Source organism: Delphinus delphis, chromosome 4, assembly GCF_949987515.2.
Source record: "Delphinus delphis chromosome 4, mDelDel1.2, whole genome shotgun sequence".
NCBI classification, from domain to species: Eukaryota; Metazoa; Chordata; class Mammalia; order Artiodactyla; family Delphinidae; genus Delphinus; species Delphinus delphis.
Genome location: NC_082686.1, coordinates 4931489 through 4952837, shown reverse-complemented (window position 1 = coordinate 4952837; position 21349 = coordinate 4931489). Strand labels below are relative to the sequence as shown.

Sequence of the window (21349 nt, the reverse complement as noted above, 5' to 3'; positions counted from 1 at the left end):
CAATTGCTATCCCTACCTTGTGAATGGCTTCTGAATTATCAACAACCATATGTTTGCAGTCAGTGCCTTGAGGTCTTCAAGATGTGTAAAATCAGCAGCCTGATGCCTGCATCTGTGGAAGGGCTCATGGTTCCAGTTCACATTTTTCTTTACCATTACATGAAAAGGCAAGATTCAACTTTAAGAGAAGGAAAACACCTCCTAATGAATCAAGTTCAGCTACATTTAGGGATCTATAAAGGTCTTCCTCCAAAACTCTAGGTTCCAGCCTTATATTGGACAACTGGACCCTTATACCTCCTGTCCGTTCCACACACACATGTCCCCCATCCCTGACACAGATACCTACAATATATGCATCCTTTCACGTAAACTTTGCACATCAGCTAACAGAAGATTCATAAAAAGAGATACAAAAATAAAGCTAAGGGCTTCCCTGGTGGCGCAGTGGTTGAGAGTCCGCCTGCCGATGCAGGGGACACGGGTTCGTGCCCCGGTCTGGGAAGATCCCACATGCCGCGGAGTGGCTGGGCCCGTGAGCCATGGCCACAGAGCCTGCGCGTCCGGAGCCTGTGCTCCGCAACGGGAGAGGCCACAACAGTGAGAGGCCCGCGTACAGCAAAAAATAAAAAATAAAAAAAAAATAAAAAAAATAAAGCTAAAATGTGAATTCTCAAACCAGAAGGGTACACATTGAAGTCCTGACTGAAACCCAGTTCTATTCCCCCCGCCCACCACTAAATGGATCATTTCACTTTCATCCTTTTCCCACTTTCACATATGTTATTATTGTCCTAAATTTCATGGTTCAGGGTTTTCCAATTAGCCTGCCATAAGCATGTGCTTCAGGAGACAGTGCAGAAGCACTTGGCACTGTTGATGCTGGGAAACTACAGCTCAGGAAGAGCCAGTCCTCTCTGGGAATATTTCCTGAGATGGTGGCAGGATGCCACAGCCCAGCATAGCTTAACACTTCATCACACAGAGAAAGGAAAAGATGAAAAGTAACAGGACGGAATCTTAATAACGTAATCAAGGGAGTCCCATGTAACCTGCTCTACATTATAAAAGACAGCAACCGCTGGACCTGTGACCCTCAAGTACACCTCAATAGTTGAAGGCTCTCTAGGTAACCACTGATTCTCAAGGCCTGAGTTCATCCCAGTTTGGCTTTCGACCGAGCTGCCCACCATCCAACACATTCTTTACTGCTCCAAAGTAATTTGAATTTATCATGGACTGGATTTAGCAAATTTATGTTTAACTGAATTCCAAATGATTTCTAATTCTCCTTTTAGTTCAAGACAGCACACATTATGTGGCACAGAATGCTTTTAAAACAACATCATTGTTTGAAACATTCGGTGGGGTTGATGCCACATTTCTCTGAAAAAAAAAAAAAGTCAGCTAAAGAGAAAAGGAAATAACATCACCACCAACATAGGCATCCATTCATTTACTCACCCACTCATTCACTCAAGAATTCACTCACTCACTCACTCACTCAAGCATTTGTTAATTCATTTACTCATTCAGTCATTCATGAAAGTATTCACTCATTCATTAACTCAAGCATTCCTTCATTTATTCATTCACTCACTCATTTCAGAGCTATGCGTCACAGTGCTACCTAGTGCTGGGAACTGCGCAAGGGGACAATCTTGGCCTCCTAGCTCCTCCATAGGCATCTGTTTATGTCACACAACAAGGGTGGGCATGGGTGTGGGTTGACGACCCCATTCCAAGTGCATAAGCGTCTTTCCTTCAGTGACAAGGAGAAATGCCAAACAACAACAAAACAGAAGGAGGGGGTGTTGGCAATATTACTATGAAAGGCACGGGCCTGTGGGCAGAGCCACATTAAGACATTCATGGGTCTTTCCTTCAAAAAAATTGTTTAAAATTATATTCTATGACTAGCAGGATTAAGACAAATGCAATCTGGCTGGATTATGTTCATTTTTGTCTTCTGATTTGGAAAGAAATTAAAATATTTTCATGGGATCCTAAAATTATAGTGGCCCTAGACACTGTGCTATTGCACTAGGGGATCACTTGGCTCTGGCTTTGGGGTCACTCATGCCAGCATCCTAATCTTTCCACACCCATGAACTGCATTGGCCGTGCACAAGGCAGCTCACTTCTTCATGCCCAGGTCTTTGTGGCTAAGACATACCTAGGGCTCTTGTTTCTGCTTCTCCTCGCCCCATCAAACAGGAATAAAAATAGAATCGGCTCTCAAGGTCAGTGAACCCTAAGAGTGGCAAGACCACAGAAGTCTCTCCTTGGTTGCTCTTAACACTGAACCAGAACATCCAGACCAAGTAAGGCTCATGAAATTGGAGTCAATTTCGTCAGTTGCCCGCTATGAAGTAGGTTAAACCGAAGTGTTCCCACTTCAGGGAATGAATCAAGTAGGGTCTTTATTTTGTCTCTTATAATAATTCTCATTTTATACCACATTTCACCTCCCCAACCATCCCTATCTTAATGATTGCTTTTAACATACTTTGTAACTGACTTTTTTTTTTTGGATTTTGAACTCAGTTTGATCTTAAATCCTCTTTTTTTTTTTTTAATTGGAGTATAGTTGCTTTACAATCTCAGTTTCTGCTGTACAGTAAAGTGAATCAGCCACATATATACATGTATCCCCTCTTCCTTGGATTTCCCTCCAGATGAAGCAACCAACGAAGGATTAATCTCCAAAATATACAACCAGTTCATATCATATTGCAGCTCAATATCAAAAAAACAAACAACCCAATCAAAAAATGGGCAGAAGACCTAAATAGACATTTCTCCAAAGAAGACACACAGATGGCCAACAAACACATGAAAAGATGCTCAACATCACTAATTATTAGAGAAATGCAAATCAAAACTACAGTGAGGTATCATCTCACACCAGTCAGATGGCCATCATCAAAAAATCTACAAACTGGAGAGGGTGTGGAGAAGAGGGAACCCTCCTACACTGTTGGTGGGAATGTAAATTGGTGCAGCCACTATGGAGAACAGTATGGAGTTTCCTTAAAAAACTAAAACTAGAACTACCATATGACCCAGCCATCCCATTCCTGGGCATATACCTGCAGAAAGCCATAATTCAAAAAGAAACATGCACCCCAATATTCATTGCAGCACTATTTACAATAGCCAGGGCATGGAAGTAACTGACTTATTATGTCCATCATCTGTCTGTCCTCACTGGAACATTTAGCTCTACAAGGGCAAGCATTAGTATGTTCTGTTTACTACTGTATTATTATTCCTGACACTTCTCAGGCACACTATAAGCACTACGTGAATATTACTTGTTAATTAAATTGATTTGAAAATGATCAGAAACACTGGTTTGAAAAACATTAAAATTCAGCCTTCAGGATATTTGGGGTATATTCTATGAGAATTGTTTCTCTACAAACTACAACCCTTGGTCTAGTACTGTTAGAAAGCTCAGGTCTGGCTGCTCCCTGCTCACAAGACAATGCTTGAGAGGCAAGTGTCGGTAGAAGGGAAAAGGAAAAGTTGTTTCATTTCAGAGGCTGGCAACTGGGGGAGAGGGAAAGTTCATGTCCAAAGGCTGACTCCCCCACTGCCGATCAGTGAGCAAGAGCTTTTAAAGGGGAGTTTCAGGGGTGTATCAGCAGAGGGAGGGGGCTCCATGCAGAAACAGCACAGTCATCTCTGACCGTCATCTTGAAACTGGCCAGCGATGGTCTGATCAGTGTCATCTTGATTGTTTTAGGTACAGTTAGTCTTCAGTTCTGGGGTCAGTTTGTTCCCATTTCTTTGATCTCAGTTCTCAGAACTATGGCAGCTATGCCATGGTTACAGTCTGGTCATGATGTAGTTAACTTCTTCCACCTGGTGGAAGGTTCAGTATTTACAAAACAGCTCGAAAAATATGGCTCAGAATATTATCTATAGCCCTTGAGGAGAAACTACAGGTCCTTGACTTTGCTTAATGACTAAACTATTATTACTTTGTCCTGTTTGCTTTTCCTTTGCTTCTGCATTTTCTTATTTCTCTGATTAAATTTATCCTCTGGCTAAAGTTTTTCTACAGACAGAAGGCAGGCAGAGGGAGGCATGGGGGAGGGGGCTTCTCTCCTGGGAAGGCCTCATAGGGTCCTGTTTTGTTTCCGTATTCCTGGTAGCACAGCCTAATATTTTTTCTGTCTGTTCATCCTTTCCCACTTCTGATAATATAAACTATTTTTGACTAAAGTGTACAGCAAGGGATGCAGAATGTATGTGTACCACCCCTTCTTCCCCTTTCAAATTCTTCACGTGCCACAATTTCTTATCTAAAATTTATACCAATCTGACAGTTTCTCATAAAGCAAGAACAGAGAGAGCATAGTAGCAAAGTTACTGAGCTAATTTTATTAAGGCACAAGGTGCTTTAGGATATGATTCAAATTTTTTTTTTCATTCAGATTGGCCAGTCTAGTTGAAAAAAAGACAAGACTTTGGATTAACCATTTCCAATATTCTGAATGTACAAACTATCCCATTTCCCGCAAAGGGGAGCTCTCCCAAGCTTTAGGGAATCCTTTGTTGTCCCTGTGGACCACTGCTATCACACAGACACTCCAGGCTGTACATTCAGGGAGATGCTTATGGTAATTAGAGGGGGAGACGCATGGAAAAGGAAAAACTATTAAGAATCTTATTTTCTTCCTTATGACATATCAACTCATTTCCATTTTTATTCAAAATGTTATTCGTTGTATTGTTTTTTTTTTTTTCGGTACGTGGGCCTCTCACTGTTGTGGCCTCTCCCGTTGCAGAGCACAGGCTCCTGACGTGCAGGCTCAGCAGCCATGGCTCACGGGCGCAGCCGCTCTGCGGCATGTGGGATCTTCCCGGACCGGGGCACGAACCCGTGTCCCCTGCATTGGCAGGCGGACTGTCAACCACTGCGCCACCAGGGAAGCCCCGTTGTATTGATTTTTATTATAAAATTAATATATTCACATTGTAAAATCTTCTATAAATACAGAAAGACAGAAAAAAAAATGAACCATGATCACATAATTGCATCTTGCCAAAGCAAAATGCCTTCTATTAACATTTTGATATATACCCTGTAGACTGTTCTGATGCAATGAACAGATGATCTGAAAGGCGCCCAGGAGTTCACTCAGGGTAGCCTGGACAATGGGCCAACTGGAAGCAGGGTCCCCGTTTCTGCTGGCATAAGGGCTGCATCTGAGTGAGGCTTCTTACCCCTGACAGAAGGGGCTACACCTTCCCATGGGCCTGGGGGTCTCCAGGTGCTGGGCAGCTGGCTCTCTCAGACAATTCCAGTAGCAGTCAATGCCTACTAAACCCAGACCATGTTTAGTAGGATTTCTCTCAGGCTTACAAGAAAGGAGCATATGCAGAGAGGTTCCTCGAATGACAGACCCAAGCACTGTCAAGAATACCCAACCCCAGCCTGCATTTCTGTGGGATGATGAACAGATAAGGAACCCTTTCATTTTCTCACTTACATCTATTTTCTTCCTTAACATCTATTCCTTAACACATACTGTACCACCTTGTAGAATACGCCCTTACCTACTGTGATAGACAGTTTTCCGTGTCAACTTAGAGTTAGGCTGTAGCACCCAGATATTCAGTCAAACACTAGTGTAGGTGTTACAGGGAAGTTATTTTGTAGATGTGGTAAACATCAACAATCAGTTGACTTTAAGGAGATTACCCTGGATAATCTGGGTCAGCACAATCTAATCAAAGAACTTTTAAGAACCTAAAGCAGAAATGAGCTTTCCCTGAAGAGGAAATTCAGCCTGTGGACTGCAGTATCAGATCCTGCCCCAGAGTTTCCAGCCTGTCCTGATGGCTTGCCTTATGGATTTCAGACTCACTCACCCCAACTGCATAATTGTGTGAGCTAATTCCTTGAAGTACATCTCTATCTATCATCTATCTATTTCCTACTGGTTCTGTTTCTCTAGTGGACCCTGAATGATACACTCACCTTGCACCAGAGTTATATAATTTCATTCATAAGCTTAAGTTCTGTATAAATGAGAAATCTATTTAGGTAAGGTTTATGAAACTTGGGACTTTTCTCCCATTTATTTGCTTCTTTGTTTTTTTCTTCTTTTTCTTTCCTTTCTTTCATTGAAGTATAGTTGATTTACAATGCTGTGTTTCAGGTATACAGCAAAGTGATTCGGTTATACATATATAAAAGAATATATACAGACACACACACACACACACACACACACACACACACACACACATATACACATTCTTTTTCAGATCCTTTTCCCTTATAGGTTATTACAAAATACTGAGTATAGTTCCCTGTGCTCTACAGTATATCCTTGTTGGTTATCTAATTTATCTATAGTAGTGAGTATCTGTTAATCCCAAACTCCTAATTTATCCCTACCCCCACTTTCCCCTTTGGTAACCATAAGTTTGTTTTCTATGTCTGTGGGTCTATTAAAAACATGGAATGCTTCACGAATTTGTGTGTCTTCCTCGAACAGGGGCCAAGCTAATCTTCTCTGCACGGTTCCAATTTTAGTATATGTGCTGACAAAGCAAGCAGGTTTCTTTGTTTTTTATGCTTTTCCCCTTTTTCCCCAAACGGAGTTGAAGATATCAATATAGCAAGGTATCACAAATCTAAATGAATATAGAACATTCACATATTCTAGAAGGAACACAGACTATTTGTTAATACATAATTAGGAAATAAAAAAAGGAGGCTTATGGTAGGCAAGTAAGAAGGCAAGAATATATTTAGGAACAAAATGAATGCCAAAAGCTGGGAGAACAGGAGAACGGAGATGAATCGCTACAAAGATCCGTGGAAATTCACCAAGTACAAAGGCTGAGGGCGGAGCCCAAAGGCAGAAAGAGATGCCCCCAGGTGCAGAAAGCCAGGAATGGGTCTAGAGAGCAAAGAGAATGCACCAGAAACTCAAAATGCTGGCAGGCAGGCTGTAAAGCAGAAAGAGCATTGCTATGGTTTGGAAAGCTCATAGCTGGCCTTGCAATGCACAAAGATCTAAAGGGGGTGTGGCTGGTGCTCTGATCCCAAGCTCTCCAAAGGCAAAGTTTCAAACCCACCTTCACAATGTGCGAAGTTTTTGGCGAACTGAATCTAACTTAAGATTCCAACTCTGCAACAGAGTCCAGAGACAACTCAGCTACATGTTAGATTGACTCAGGCTCACACCATCAGCCTGACAGGGGGCATGTCTTCTCAGGAGGTGAATATGTCTTATCCCAACACTATGTTCAGCATAAAATAAAAAAATCACAAGATGCACAAAGAAGTGAGGAAAAGGGGCCTATATTTAAAAGAGGAAACAGTTCATAGAAATAAATATAGCAATGACCCAGATGTCTGAATTATCACTCAGGAATTCTAAAGTATCTATGATGAAGGGTCTAGAAGAAAATGATGACAACAAATATGAGTAGATGATGAATTTCAGCACATAAATGGAAACAGTAAAAAGGAAAATCAAATGGAACTACCAGAATCGAATTATGTGATATCAGAGAGGAAGAAAGCATAAGCTTATTAGCAGACTTGGACACAGCAGAATAAAGAATCAGTGAACTCAAAGGCAGGCCAATAGACCCTATCTTGACGGTAGATAGAGAATAAAAAGTAAAAAACTAAACTAAAATAAAACAAAGTATCCAAGACATGTAACATACTCTCAAGCAATATAAATAATTGGAGTCCCAGAGGTTAGAAGAGATATAGGAAAAAAATTATTTTAAGAGACAATAGTCACTAAATTTGAAATTGATGAAATACATCAATACACATATCCAAGAAGCTCAGCAAACCACAAACATGATAAGCCTTTAAAAAATAATTTTAAAAATCACACCTATCACATCAGAGGCAAACTGCTGAAAACCAAAAATGGAAAGAAAATCTTAAAAGTAGCCCAAAAAACCCAGCCAGGTCATATGCAAGGAAAGCATGAAAAGAGTGATGATTGAATTTCTCAGAGTGAAATAGAGTTTTCAAAGTGTCAAAATATTTTTTTTAAAAAGCTGTTAATATAAAATTCTATATCTAACAGAGGTTTACATCAAAAATGAAAGGTAAATTAAGACAAGTTCAGCCAAAGAAAATCTCAGATTTTGTAGCCAGAAAACCTGTGCTACAAGAAATGCTAAAAGAACTGCTTCAGGGTGAAATATATGATTCCAGATAGAAGTTCAAGTCTGCAGGAAAAAAAAAGAAGACCATAGAAAGTGCAAAATATAGGTAAAAAAAGGGGACCTGTTTATTACTTTTAATACGTGTATGTTTGTGTGTACAGACACATATCTGTTTGTGTAATACATATAACATATACAGATTTAAGCTACAATTGTTCAAAGCAAAAATGGTAGCAACATGTTGTAGGGTTCATAGAGTACAGAGGAATAAAAGAGCACAAGGAGCAAGAGGGGGATAAATGGAATTATACATGTAATCATGGTGTTCCTACATTTTGTAAAGAGTTTGATATAATTGGAAATTGAACTGTGTTAAGTTAAAGATACACATTGTAATTCCTAGTGAAGTTAAAGATACACATTGTAATTCCTAGTGACCCTGAAAAAATAATACAAGAATGTATATTTAAAAAGTTAATAGAATTAAATAATTACTTGGTCACTCAAAATAAGTCAGGGAATTAAAAAGAGAAAACATACACCAATATGAAAGATCTAAACCCAAGTTATGTTGATAATTACATTATATATGAATAGACTAAATGCCACTTAAAGACGAGGTAAATAAACAAGATCCAAATGAATGCGTTTTACAGGAAATACACTTAGAACATAAAGAAACAGATGGTTGAAAATGAAATGTTAAAAAGCAACATACTATCCAACCACTGTGTATCATAAATCTAGATGGCTTTGTTTATACCAGACTTAGTGCAATTCAAGACAAATAGTAACATCAAAGATAAAGAGGAGTATTTCATAATGTTAATAGTCACTCCACCAAGAATGAGTAACTAACCTAAATTTAAATGTACCTAACGAAATAGCTTCAAAACATATGATGCCAAAATTGACAGAAGATTTTTGTTTTCAAAAAGAAAGCTCAGATTCACAGTGGGAGATTTTAACATGCTTCTCCTTATGACTGATAAAACAAGTGGACCAAAACTTGAATAAAATATAGAATATTTGATTAACACTATAAACCAATTTAACATAATTAACACTTAAAGAACACTCCACTCAACAACTGTGTAGTACAGATTCTTGCCAAGAGCACATGGAATATTAACCAAGATAAATCAAATTCTTGGACATTAAAAATCCCTCAATTACTCAAATTATAATAATTCAAAGTATGTTCTCTGAAAACAACATTAACATTGAAATTAATAGTCATAACATAACTTTAAAAATACTCAACTAGTAGGAAATTAAACAACACATTTCTAAGCAGGTGACAGCCTGAAGAAAATCCATAAGGAAAAATAGAAGATATTTTGGATTGAATGATAGTAATATTTGTGGTGGTGGGATCTTGAAGATAATCTGGATGTCCATCTCTGAGGAAGTGGATTCATAAAATGTGGTGGATACAAATCATTGACTACAATGCAGCTGCTAGGTACAAGGAATTCAATTTACACATAGCAAAGTGGGAGAATTCCAAACACATAGTGTTCATGAAAATTAAAAGATGTATAACACCCTTTGATTATGTAAATTAAAACCAACATTTGCATAAAACAATAATATACAGTGTAAAACATATCTACAAAAATGCACACTCAACATATTAGCACATTTCAAATGGTGGGAGCAGTTATCCTCGAGGAGGTGGGCAATAGGAATAAAAGGAAATAAACAGAACAAAAAGGGAAAGAGTCTCTGTTAGACCAATAACCATCATGTGCCACAAAATGAGAGTCCCAGAATCCTCTGAAACTGACCCCAAACAAACAAAAACTAAACAAACTTTAGACTAGACACAGAGCAAAAAGGAAGAGTGCAGAAAAACGTTGATATGATGAACCCCCCAAAGTGCAACACAGAGAAGTAAAGAGTTAGACCAGGTAAAAGAGAAGTTAAAAGAAACAGAGAAAAGAATAACAAATCCCAAAGCACTTTTAATAGGATCCCTGGAAGAAGACAATGAGAGAGACAATATTTGAAGAGATAAAACCTGAAGGAAATCCCAGAACTGATGAACATGAATCTTCAGATTCCAGAAATATAAGCCAAGCAGAATAAATATTTTTAAAATCCTTAACTAGATGAAACTACAGACCACCACCGAGACAGAGAAAAATATTAAAATCTACCAGAGAGAAAAAGACAGATTACTAGCAGAGTAAGGACAAATGAAATGACAGCGGACTGCTCACTGGCAATGAAATACGGGAGAAAGTCATAAGAAGGTACAAAAATTCTGAAGGAAAGTAAATGTCAATATAGAATTCTATATCCAGCTAGGTTACCAGTCAAAAATGAAGCATGACAAAGTTCTTTTGAGATATAAGAAGAAAGAGAGAACTTACTACTCTTAGACCCTTACTGGAGAAACTATTGAAGATTATACTTCATCAGGAAGGAAACATGTCCTGCAGGAACAGGTGGGCCTCAGCCAGTGAGCTTAGCATCCTCAGCCATGCACCTTCCGATTGGTCAGGACTCTGTCCCAATTGGTTAGGGGCCATGCCTTACCAAATCTTTACTATTCAGACAATGCTACCAGGCTACCAGAAGCAATGATAAGAACTCTATTCATACATTGGTAAATCCAGATAAATATTAACTTTAAAAAGACTAATAGGGCTGTTAAAAGTAAGGCATAATTAAAATTCTAGACAAAGCAGCATGAAAAGCAGAAGAAAGAGATGGGAATTAAAGAAGTCAAGTTCAGGAGAAGGGTAGACAAGCTCATTAACTTTAAGTTTTGTATGTGAGGGTACATGTCAAAGTCATGGTTGACAACAAAGAATAGAAATAGAATTTGTAACTTCCACACCAATAGAAGAAATAAAGAACGCTAGCAATCTATCAAACAGCAGGCAAGTTCGGTAGGGGAGCAGGAGAATCAAAAACATTGATAAATGAAAATACCAAATATGCCAGAAATTCAAGGAAATATAAATATGCTTACATGACCTACTGGAAATAATCAACTGTGCATTTTTTAAAATGTCTTGTAGAGTGGAGCTACAGTGCTCATTAGAGAGAAATTTATAGCTTGCAATGTATTTCCTTTTAAAAGAGAGAAAGACTAAAAACAAATCAGCCAAAAATTCAGTTCCATGAGCTAGAAGAATGAAGCAAACTCAAAAAATCAGAAAAAAAGACATAAAATACAAAACAAGAAATTAAAATGAAACAAATTTACATCTTTAAAAAGACTAATGCTGTAGGAAAGAATCTCAACAAGCACAAATCATCAACAGGAACGAGGGAGGAGACATTGCTATGGCTAAATCATAAGAGAATCCTTTAAACGAAGAAAGTAACACTTCGGTCTTCTCTCCAAGCTCAGGGGGTGCCCTGCCACCTCAGGCAGGGGCAGGAAGTCTAGTGTCTGGCTTAACACCCGGAGGCCACCTTCTGCCAGACTCGCACACGGCTACTGCTTGAAAGCCGTCTGGGTTACAGGGCTTTGTGTCAAGCTCTGAGCCAGAGGTGCCCACACAGCACCTGTTTATATCTTTTCTCTCCCAGCAGTGAGGTAAGGACATCATCCCTGTTTTACAGGTGCAGGAACAGAGGCTCAGGGATGTCAAACAGCACAGTTGAGTTCGCCCAGCTAGTTAGTGGGGAAACCATGTTTCAAACTCAGGTGTGTCTCAGTTCAAAACTTATAATCCTAAAACTGCAGCAACTTTCACAGTTCCTCCCAGCTGTGAGCGTAAGGGGAGCTGGAATGGGGAGAGAAGTACAAGGAAGGGTCAAGTCAGCATTTAAACTTTCCTTCACTCTTTCCAAAATGTGACTTTCTAGTTTGTCCGCCTGGCACAGGATCTTTTCCCACTGTTAGGTGGGCCCGCCTGGCCCCGCAGCCTTCCAGGGTCCACTAGAATCTGAACGCACAGGTCTCACCTTGAAACAGACGGAAAGGCATTTCAAATTGGTAATTCATAGCTAGTACTAGTTTAGTCTTATTCTCTTTTAAAGTTTAACAATGACCTCTTCCTATTAGTAAGATGTATTTCTTTCCATTTTTCCTTTAAAAGTATAAACAAGTAACTCAGTCAGATATATTTTCACTTCCAGAGTCACATTTATTTGACCTGCTTCTTATTTTTAATTCCCTGATCCCATATGCTTGTGAGATTAGCAAATGCTACTGAAATGTGTTTGAGTCACAAGGTAATTACTTTAGATAAATGTCATTCTGTGGTTTAGGATTAGGTCCTAATTCCAGTTTTTAATAGTACCTGGTTAAGCCCTCCTTGGATTGGCTCGATAGTCCTGGGGACTATATGTAATAAAAGCCCACAAAGTAACTCATTCATAAGCCAGTTCTGATGTGTAGATCCTGATGGCTGAATTCATACCTAAATCCAAACCTTCCTGTCAGATATCAGCAAGAAGAGATGAACCAGCATGCACAATTGTGTTTAAATAATGAGAATGTTATTCAAAAGGCAGACCTGAAAAAGGACCCATATCCAATATGTTCACCATGACTTTCAGTTTGTAGGTATTTTTTAGTGCCAAAACAGGATAAAACACACAAAGAAACACATACTTTCATGCACACACACTCCAGATTCAGAACCCAAGATAATAGTTCCAGCAAGAAGGAGCAAGAAAAAAACATTGTTAGGTTACATGTCATAAACATACTTGTAGGAAACGTGTGACCTTGGTAACAATATCCAGAAAGTGTTTTTAAAATGCACCATTAAGCACAGGAGGAGAGACAGCAATTTGGAGAACCAGATATGGACACACGTAATAAATATTTCAGAGATCTCCAGTCATTGGGATTCTGCACATATCTCATGCACATAAAGATAAGATCCGGAGAAAATGAAACTCTGGTTAGATAACATGAGGCCTTACCCATAAATACTTACTGGAAGTCGAAATGATGTTTTGAACATGGTCTAACTGAAAGCAAAATGTCAGCATTCAGAACAAAGTACTCTCGATTTGGAAAAACACACAAATGAGCAGAACCCTGGGCCAGACGGAACAACAGGTATAACAGAGTGATATCCTTAAGTAAGCAAAGGGATAACTTTTTTTTTTAAATTTATTTATTATTTATTTATTTATTTTTGGCTGCGTTGGGTCTTTGTGCTGCGCACAGGCTTTCTCTAGTTGCGGCGAGCGGGGCCTACTCTTCGTTGAGGTGTGCGGGCTTCTCATTGTGGTGGCTTCTCTTGTTGCGGAGCATGGGCTCTAGGCGCGTGGGCTTCAGTAGTTGCAACATGCAGGCTCTGTAGTTGTGGCTCACGGGCTCTAGAGCACAGGCTCAGTAGTTGTGGCGCACGGGCTTAGTTGCTCCATGGCATATGGGATCTTCCCAGACCAGGGCTTGAACTCCTGTCCCCTGCATTGGCAGCTGGATTCTTAACCACTGGGCCACCAGGGAAGTCCCGGGATAACCTTAATATAGACTGCACACTGATATCTGAGCAATGGAGCAGACTATTAAAATCATGAATAGATGAGAGAATTTAATTAAATTTACCACAAAATTTTAGAAAGGAATAAGAAAGACAAGACCAAGGACAGCTGACTATTGATGAACTACTGAAGACAATCCATGAAGAATTCAGAAAAGTACACGATGGCATCCTAAAAGGATGCTTATGAAACCAGTACTGTACTTTCCAAGAGACCCATTATTTTTTATAAATGTATTTATTTTATTTATCTTATTTTTGGCTGCACTGGGTCTTTATTGCTGCGTGCAGGCTTTCTCTAGTTGCGGTGAGCGGGGGCTACTCTTCGTTGTAGTGTGCAGGCTTCTCATTGTTGTGGCTTCTCTTGTTGCCGAGCACAGGCTCTAGGCACACGGGCTTCAGTAGTTGTGGCCCACGGGCTCTAGAGCGCAGGCTCAGTAGCTGTGGCGCGTGGGCTTAGTTGCTCTGCGGCATGTGGGATCTTCCCAGACCAGGGCTCGAACCCATGTCTCCTGCATTGGCAGGTGGATTATTAACCACTGCACCACCAGGGAAGCCCCAAAAGACCCATTTTATAAATGGAAAGCAATGGCACGCAATGGGTCCAGCCAGCGAGACAAAAGGCTATTTGGGGCAAGTACACACTGTACCATCCAAAGCCCTCGCTGGTTTCTAGGTTGAGAACAGATTATATTAACCATTCCAGGCTGGGTTTAATGTTTGGCAATTCAACTCCCATTTGCGGCATATCAACCTTCAGAATTAAAGGCCACAAATGAACCCTCAGACAGGAAAATGCTTCTGGGCCTAACCGGTGAAGGAAGTAGACACTTCATCCACCCTCTTTTCTTCCACCGCATCCTACACTTGCCTCAGCTGTCCCCGGTCGTGGTCTTCTCCCAACATCACTGCAACGCTGAGGGTCCTCAGCGCAACCAGGGGAACAGGCAGGAGAAAATAGCAAAGTGCAAAGAAGGAGAGAATATCTTAGTTTTTAAAAATGTGAACTTCCTCTTGGTCAGCCAACTGGCTCTGAGGGAAATTCCTTGAGTCTTTCCCAAATTTTCAATGAAACCAATGTAATGATTGGATAATCTCAGAAGAACTGTGCTCCTGTGCCTGTATAATGAATGAGTTCTCGTATAATGCATGCAAGGCAGAATACAGAGTGTCCTGGGTGTGTCACCTTGTGTTACAAATGATGGAGCTAAATTCCAGAAATGTTGGCTGACGTGGTCTCCATCTTCTTACTTGGTATGATGCTGTGTAACCCATGAACGTGGTCAATGATGGAGCAAAAGCCTTCTTTAAACAGAAGAAAATCATTCCGTTTGTGAAGGAAAATCACCAACTTAATAAACAAAAAAATCCCCAATGTTCTCATCTTCTCACAGTCCTACCTCCATTCCATTCTTGAAGGTGTCTATAGGCCCACGTGGGCTGGGGACCAAGGATCCTCTGTAGTGCCACGATATTTGGGGCTCACGTCAGCAAGGTCAGGTCACTGAGCACTGAGTCCTCAGCATCTCAGAGTTTGACCATTGGCTGTCACTGTGAGTTTGGCAAGAAAAGGGCTGTAAAATATTAAAGGGAGTAAAATTTCGTGATGAAAGTAATCTCTCTTGAAAGGCAAGATTACTATGCATTAAGGAACAAGGCAAAACTGCTGATGTGGATGGAATTATGCCTCAAGAAAACTGAAGGGAAAAACAATCTGTATCATTCAGAGAAAGACCTGCAACTCGATCCCCACTGCCTCTGTGTGTCATGTTGAAACCCCTAAGAAAAGGAGCCCAGGGTATTTGATTTTTTGTCCCATGAACCCGCTGGTTGGTTCCTTTCCTGGATGAACCAACTTTCCTAGTTGGTTCCTTTCCTGGATGTGGGGGTTTGGACCGAGCTCAACTGTACCACCAACAGCTCCAGCTCAAAGCCCTCAATGTGAGTTAGAGGTCGCTGGGTCGGGTCTGGGGAATAAACAAATTACATGTAGTTTGCAAATCTGTCTGCACGTCAGATGAAAGACAATTTGGATTTAACTCTAGACGTGAAGCTGGAGTGTTGTAATGACAAGGAACAAAACATCTCAGAAATGCTGGCAATAGGGTTAGGGAGGTGCTGGGAAAAGCATGGATCTGAGGAATTAGCAAGAGTTACAGAATGGAAGGAAAAAGCAAAGGGTGCCCATGGCCATGTGAGGAACCCTCGGCAGTTCGTGAAGTGCTTTTACATCCATCAGTGTAACTAGCTCACATTCCATCCCCATCACTCAAAGAAGAGACAGGGGCTCTGCAAAGTCAGGTCAACAGGCCCCAAACATGCACATCACCAGAAACCCTGGAGAAGGTTTTCACAGATACCAGTGCCTGGGTCCTTGTGGTCCAAGGGATGCTCTGGAGTTGGGAACTGTGAACCCGGAACTGTCAAAACCCACCTTGGTGACTGACGATCCACAGGTATGAGAACACAAAAAGGGACGCAGAGATGGGAAGTATTGGAGCCCGTTAGATTCATGAGGAAATTCTATTAAATGTTAAAGAAACATGCTTACAAAGGTTTATATTAAAAATTATTATTATTAAAAGTATTAATATGTCTACACTTTTTTTTTTCAGTATGTCAGTACAATAGCAAGGAACATGGATGATTTCAGAGAGGGTTTATTTTTCCTTATTTAATGTTAAAGGGAAAATAATTGCATGCACCTCTCATCAGTAGTGACAGATGAAATGAGAGGGTTGTGTTTGATTGTTCAATATCACAGAGGCAAAGCTGGTTAACGAGAATGACAAATCTGCGTCCTAGGAGGAAACATTCGGAAACTGCCATCCCAAGGTTGATCTGAAGGACAAGGATGTTTTAGACCAGCTTCGCAAACTTGAGTGTGTGTAAGAACCACCTGAGATTGTTAATGTGGATTCTGACGCAGGAGATCTGGGAAGGGGCCTGAGAGTCTGCATTTCCGACCCGTTTCCAGGTGAGGCAAAAAGGCACACACACACCCAGGGGTGTAGCCAGGTGTTCCCAGCAGCTCAGCAGTAGGTATCTGCCAGGAGGGCAGATAGAGCGTGGACAAACACCCGTGCTTGAAACCCAACTTTTATGGGAATACATCGATCACTGCAGAAAGGAGCCTGACCTCTCAATATCTATACAGTCCTCACTTTGTTTCTAAAGCAAATTTCTGTTACTAATAATCCTGTATTCCAGTCATAAAATCATAAAATCATAAAATTAGACTACAGGGGAAGGCTGGACTTGAAATGGCAGCAAAGATGACACTGGGGCAGCAATCACATCACATGGCATCTACCAAGAGAAAAGAGGCCCTGATTCCATTGCACAAAAATGTAAGAGCAGATGAGTTGTTCAACGGTCCATTAAAGGACACAATCTTTTTTTAAGAAAAAAATTATTTATTTACTCATTTGGTTGCACTGGCTCTTAGTTGCGTCAGGCGGACTCCTTACTTGTGGCATGCAAACTCTTAGATGTGGCATGCATGTGGGATCTAGTTCCCTGACCAGGGATCGAACCCTGGGCCCCCTGCATTGGGAGTGTGGAGTCTTAACCTCTGTGCCACCAGGGAAGTCACAAAGGATACAATCTTCTCCAAATTTTTTTTAAAAAATCTAGTAAAATCATTTTACTTAAAAACACTAAATAATAACAACACACACATAAAGAGAATAATACCTTTGGGAGGAAATTAATAATAACAACACCTGTAATAACCTCATCAATGAAACAAGGATCCAGTGGAGAAGATATAGGAAAGGTCACAGATTGCAGACTTTTAACTGGAAGTTATCCTAAAATCATCTAATTTTTACCTTCACATTCTTTTCTGACCAGAAAACTAGGGCCATGTCTGAGCCAAAAGCACATAATTTTCATGACAAAAATTCGGGCTGTAACTCATATAACTATATATTTTTCCTAACAAAAATGCTAATCTACTCACTGATCTTTTTAATGAGGCGTTCACAAGTATAGGTTAATTATAACATGTATTATGTTGGAAAATGTTTTCTATGTTTATTGTTTTATACAAAATTTTATTAGCATCAGTTAATTAAAGAAAAAAGATGATGTATAGCCCATAATTGACTGGATTGCCAAAAGAGTGAGAGTACACGGTCTTTATCCCAAAAGACCAAATTTGTCATTTGGTAAGTCCTTCCCAAATTCTAATAAGGCCTCCAAATAACATTATCTCTACATAATACACATCTATTATTGCAATCTCATAAGAATCACCAGCTATATAATAACCAAAAAAAATTTAAGATGCTGCAATTTAAGTTTAAGCCCATTCCAACAGGCATATTCTGTAAAACAAAAAAAATCAGCACTTGCAAAGCCTCTGGGCGTGAGCTGGAGTTGAAAGTTCAGCATCTATTTGCATTTGGTTTAGGAAATCTTTGCCACCTTCCCATGAAATTTCGGCTGTCTCAGTGGATTTGGTGAAGATCAAAGTCTCCACACTCAGAGAGTGGGTTTTAATCCCCACCAACAGTCAATCATTTGATTCTCCAGTACAAAGAGCTACTCCTGGTGCAGTGCTGCCACATGGTTAGGACTTCACACGGCCTTGTTTTCACCTACTTCCATTGACTGGGATGCTTGGGTTCCAGGTACTGCAGAGACTTTACAAAATGTATACAAGGAGAATGGGAAATGCAAACCCCTGCTTGGAAGTCAGTGACAGAAAACACTGAGGGAAGCCTTTCCCTTCTCTTCCTGCCCGGTGAGCAAGTGACACGGTGTAGCGCTGTCAGGTGAGGACTAACATCGTCCCTGATCCGTACACCTCAGGCTTACACCCACGGACCTTGGTGGCCGCTGGACCAAACTGCGGAGAGGCAGGGGCCACCTCACTTCAAAGGCCCCTCTCCTTCAAATGCATCACATAACCTTGTGATATTACACATCGCCATACGTTTAGGAAAAATTACTTTGTGAATATCACCTGGTTAATATCAACACTGGTCAGAACATCTTTAAAAGGAGGAATATGTCTGTAATTCATCTCACATCCAGACCAGGATGGGAAGAGTTTGTATAAGCATTGATGGACGCCATGAATTGCAGCTAGTGGTGATGGAGCAAAATTGTAGCAAAACCGCCAGTTTTAGAGGGACAGACTCTCCTTGTCGAAATCATTCAGACACTTCGTTTCTGTTTTTCTGCAGATTCATAAAAAATGATTGATAAAAATGTTTGATTAGCAAAGTAAGAAATAATGATAGTTTAATATATGTAATTACAGTATAGAATGCTCATAGATAGTCTAGTCTTTTGTTCTCCCACGATCTAGACAAAAGAAAAAAACGAAACTTTTTTCCAGGCGTACTATTCAATTTGTTCTATTCTGCCTGTGCGAAGTGTTTAAAAAGAAAAATAACTGAATAAGAACAAAGGAAATTATTGTGACCGGGGGTGAAGAAGGAGAACTTTATTCTCATAAAAAAGAAAGTGAAACTATTTATGTGACGAGAAAAAAATCACAATCAACCATCATTATTCTGTAGTCTTATTTTCAAGGGCTGAATTTTCCGTCTTAATAATTAGGAACTCAAGACTACATTTATATGGAAAAAAGAAGACTCCGGTTAAGTTATTTCATGTGGCGCATCACAGCCCTGCAGGTGTAGCCGTCTCCACTGCTCTGTGCCGTTTCTCAAAGACCATGAAAGTAACGATTATTCACAATGGAATTGTAATCTATCAACAAGTCACTTTTTCCCTGGGAATAATCAATGAAGAAACAGCAATCTGCCCTGAAGCTCTCACCTCCAAAATATGATTGCTACACTTTGGCAATCAGTACAGTACAATTAATGCTTTATTCATACTTCCTCACCAAACCAAATGAAAAGAAAAAATAAACAATAATGAATTACCATCCTTTTAAGACATAAGGTATCTCACCTAAGAAAATTTTTTAAAAAACAAGCTTGAAATTTTTGAACTCATCTTTAAAAACGAATATGATGTTATCGAATGTGTACAAATGATGATGAAGTACAGAGTTTGCAATTTAGCACCTGTAATCATCTCAAAACCACTTTCATCACTAACTATTTTAAAAATAATAGACACATTATATTCTTTTGTCCTCTGGTGGCTTATGTCTGGATAATACAGGCCAATTTTCTATACAAATGGACTGGCTCTATTTTTTTAATCCACCATTATAAATTACGATACCCCTTTCTCTCCATCCACCGATCTTTTTTAAGACACAGAAATAAATCTAAACATATAACTCCTCTTCCCCAGAATTGAATTGATGGGGGCTGGCCAGCAGTCTCTGCCATTTTATAAGGCAGCCCACATGCTTGATCTGAAGCCCAGGGCACCTAAGAAATGAACCCAATATGAAACAGCTTCCACACCCAAAGGAAAGACCATACCTGGAGTCAAAGGCCTAGATTCTTATACTGAGTCTGCAGCTTACTCAAGAATATGTAAAAATAGAACATAAATGTAACGTTGGACAATGACACTTTGGAGAAGGTGAGTTTCTAATATCTCCGGAGTGACGCTCCACTATTGGGTTCCCTTCCTTCCCAGGCTTGGACACACCCACCATTCCTGGAGTCTCTGCAGGGCTTCCACGCAGTGCACTGAGGAAGGAATGCAATCCTCTTTGTTGACTTTGATGACTCTGTGAGCACCGAGGAGGTTAACTACACTCTCACATTTCTCATACGTAAAATGGTAAGAATAACAACACATCACAGAGTCCCCGAGAAGAGTAAATGAGATAACTTATTGAAAGTCTCAGCACAACGCTGGGACAGTAATGCACGGACAGGCAGTATAGCCAGTACTACCAATAATTATATCACTTACTATTACCTTGAACAATACGTCTCAAAGTCAAAAATACTGAAAAACTAACAGGAGCTAGTTTTTCCTTTAAAAAAAAAAATTCTCATGGTATTTATTTTTTTTCCTTCCTGTTTATTGAAATACAATTGACTGTATTAAGGTGTACAGTGTGGTGATTCGACTTACATACATCAGGAAGTAATTACCACAAGTTTAGTGACCATTCATCATTTCATATAAATACAAAATCGAAGAAATATACCTTTTTTTTCTTGTGATAAGAGTTCTCAGGATTTGCTCTCTTAACAGCTTTCATATATGACAGAGAACAGTGTTAATTATATTAAACCTGTTGTGCATTATATCCCTAGTACTTATTACTTTATTGTTCAAAATTAGGACGAAAAGTATTTCCTTCCCCAAACTGAAGTTTGGAACTGCCTTGGAAACTTTTTGACTAATGTAAACTACACTGTATATGTATGAGTTAAAGTATATGTTTTTCATGTTGGGACTTCCCCAAAAAAGTTTTTTGTTATTTTAAGTCTCTGCTATTAAAATTTTTTTGAAATTATTGACACATGGGCTAAAGCGCCAATTTCTAGACTTATCATGATTTGGCAAAACCTCACCTGTCAGCTTTCCAATCCCTACCTTCACATGATGTGCTTCAATATTATGAAACTGTTTGAAAAGATCTGAAAGCATCATCAGTGTCATGGCTCTGAGGAGTGAAATGTAAAGGGTTGTGTTTGTCCAAGATCACTGATTAGTGAAAGGTAGAACAAGGATTAGAAGCCTGCTCTGGGCTCACTGCACAGACCATGCTTTTCCACAATCCAAGCTCTCACTGGAGCTTCATGTAATACCAGGGGAGAAAT

The 21349-nt window shown here is 39.8% G+C and overlaps 1 protein-coding gene and 1 non-coding gene across 2 annotated transcripts in view; both read right to left on the bottom strand.

The window, feature by feature from the left end:
* Positions 1-21349, bottom strand: part of DSCAM (DS cell adhesion molecule) — a gene marked incomplete at its 5' end in the record, with an annotated part of 743491 nt that overhangs the window by 495542 nt on the left and 226600 nt on the right. The gene's annotated exons all lie outside the window — the stretch shown is intronic.
* Positions 6474-6576, bottom strand: LOC132425211 (U6 spliceosomal RNA). Its single transcript, XR_009519401.1, has one exon. It is a non-coding gene; the product is annotated as a U6 spliceosomal RNA (small nuclear RNA).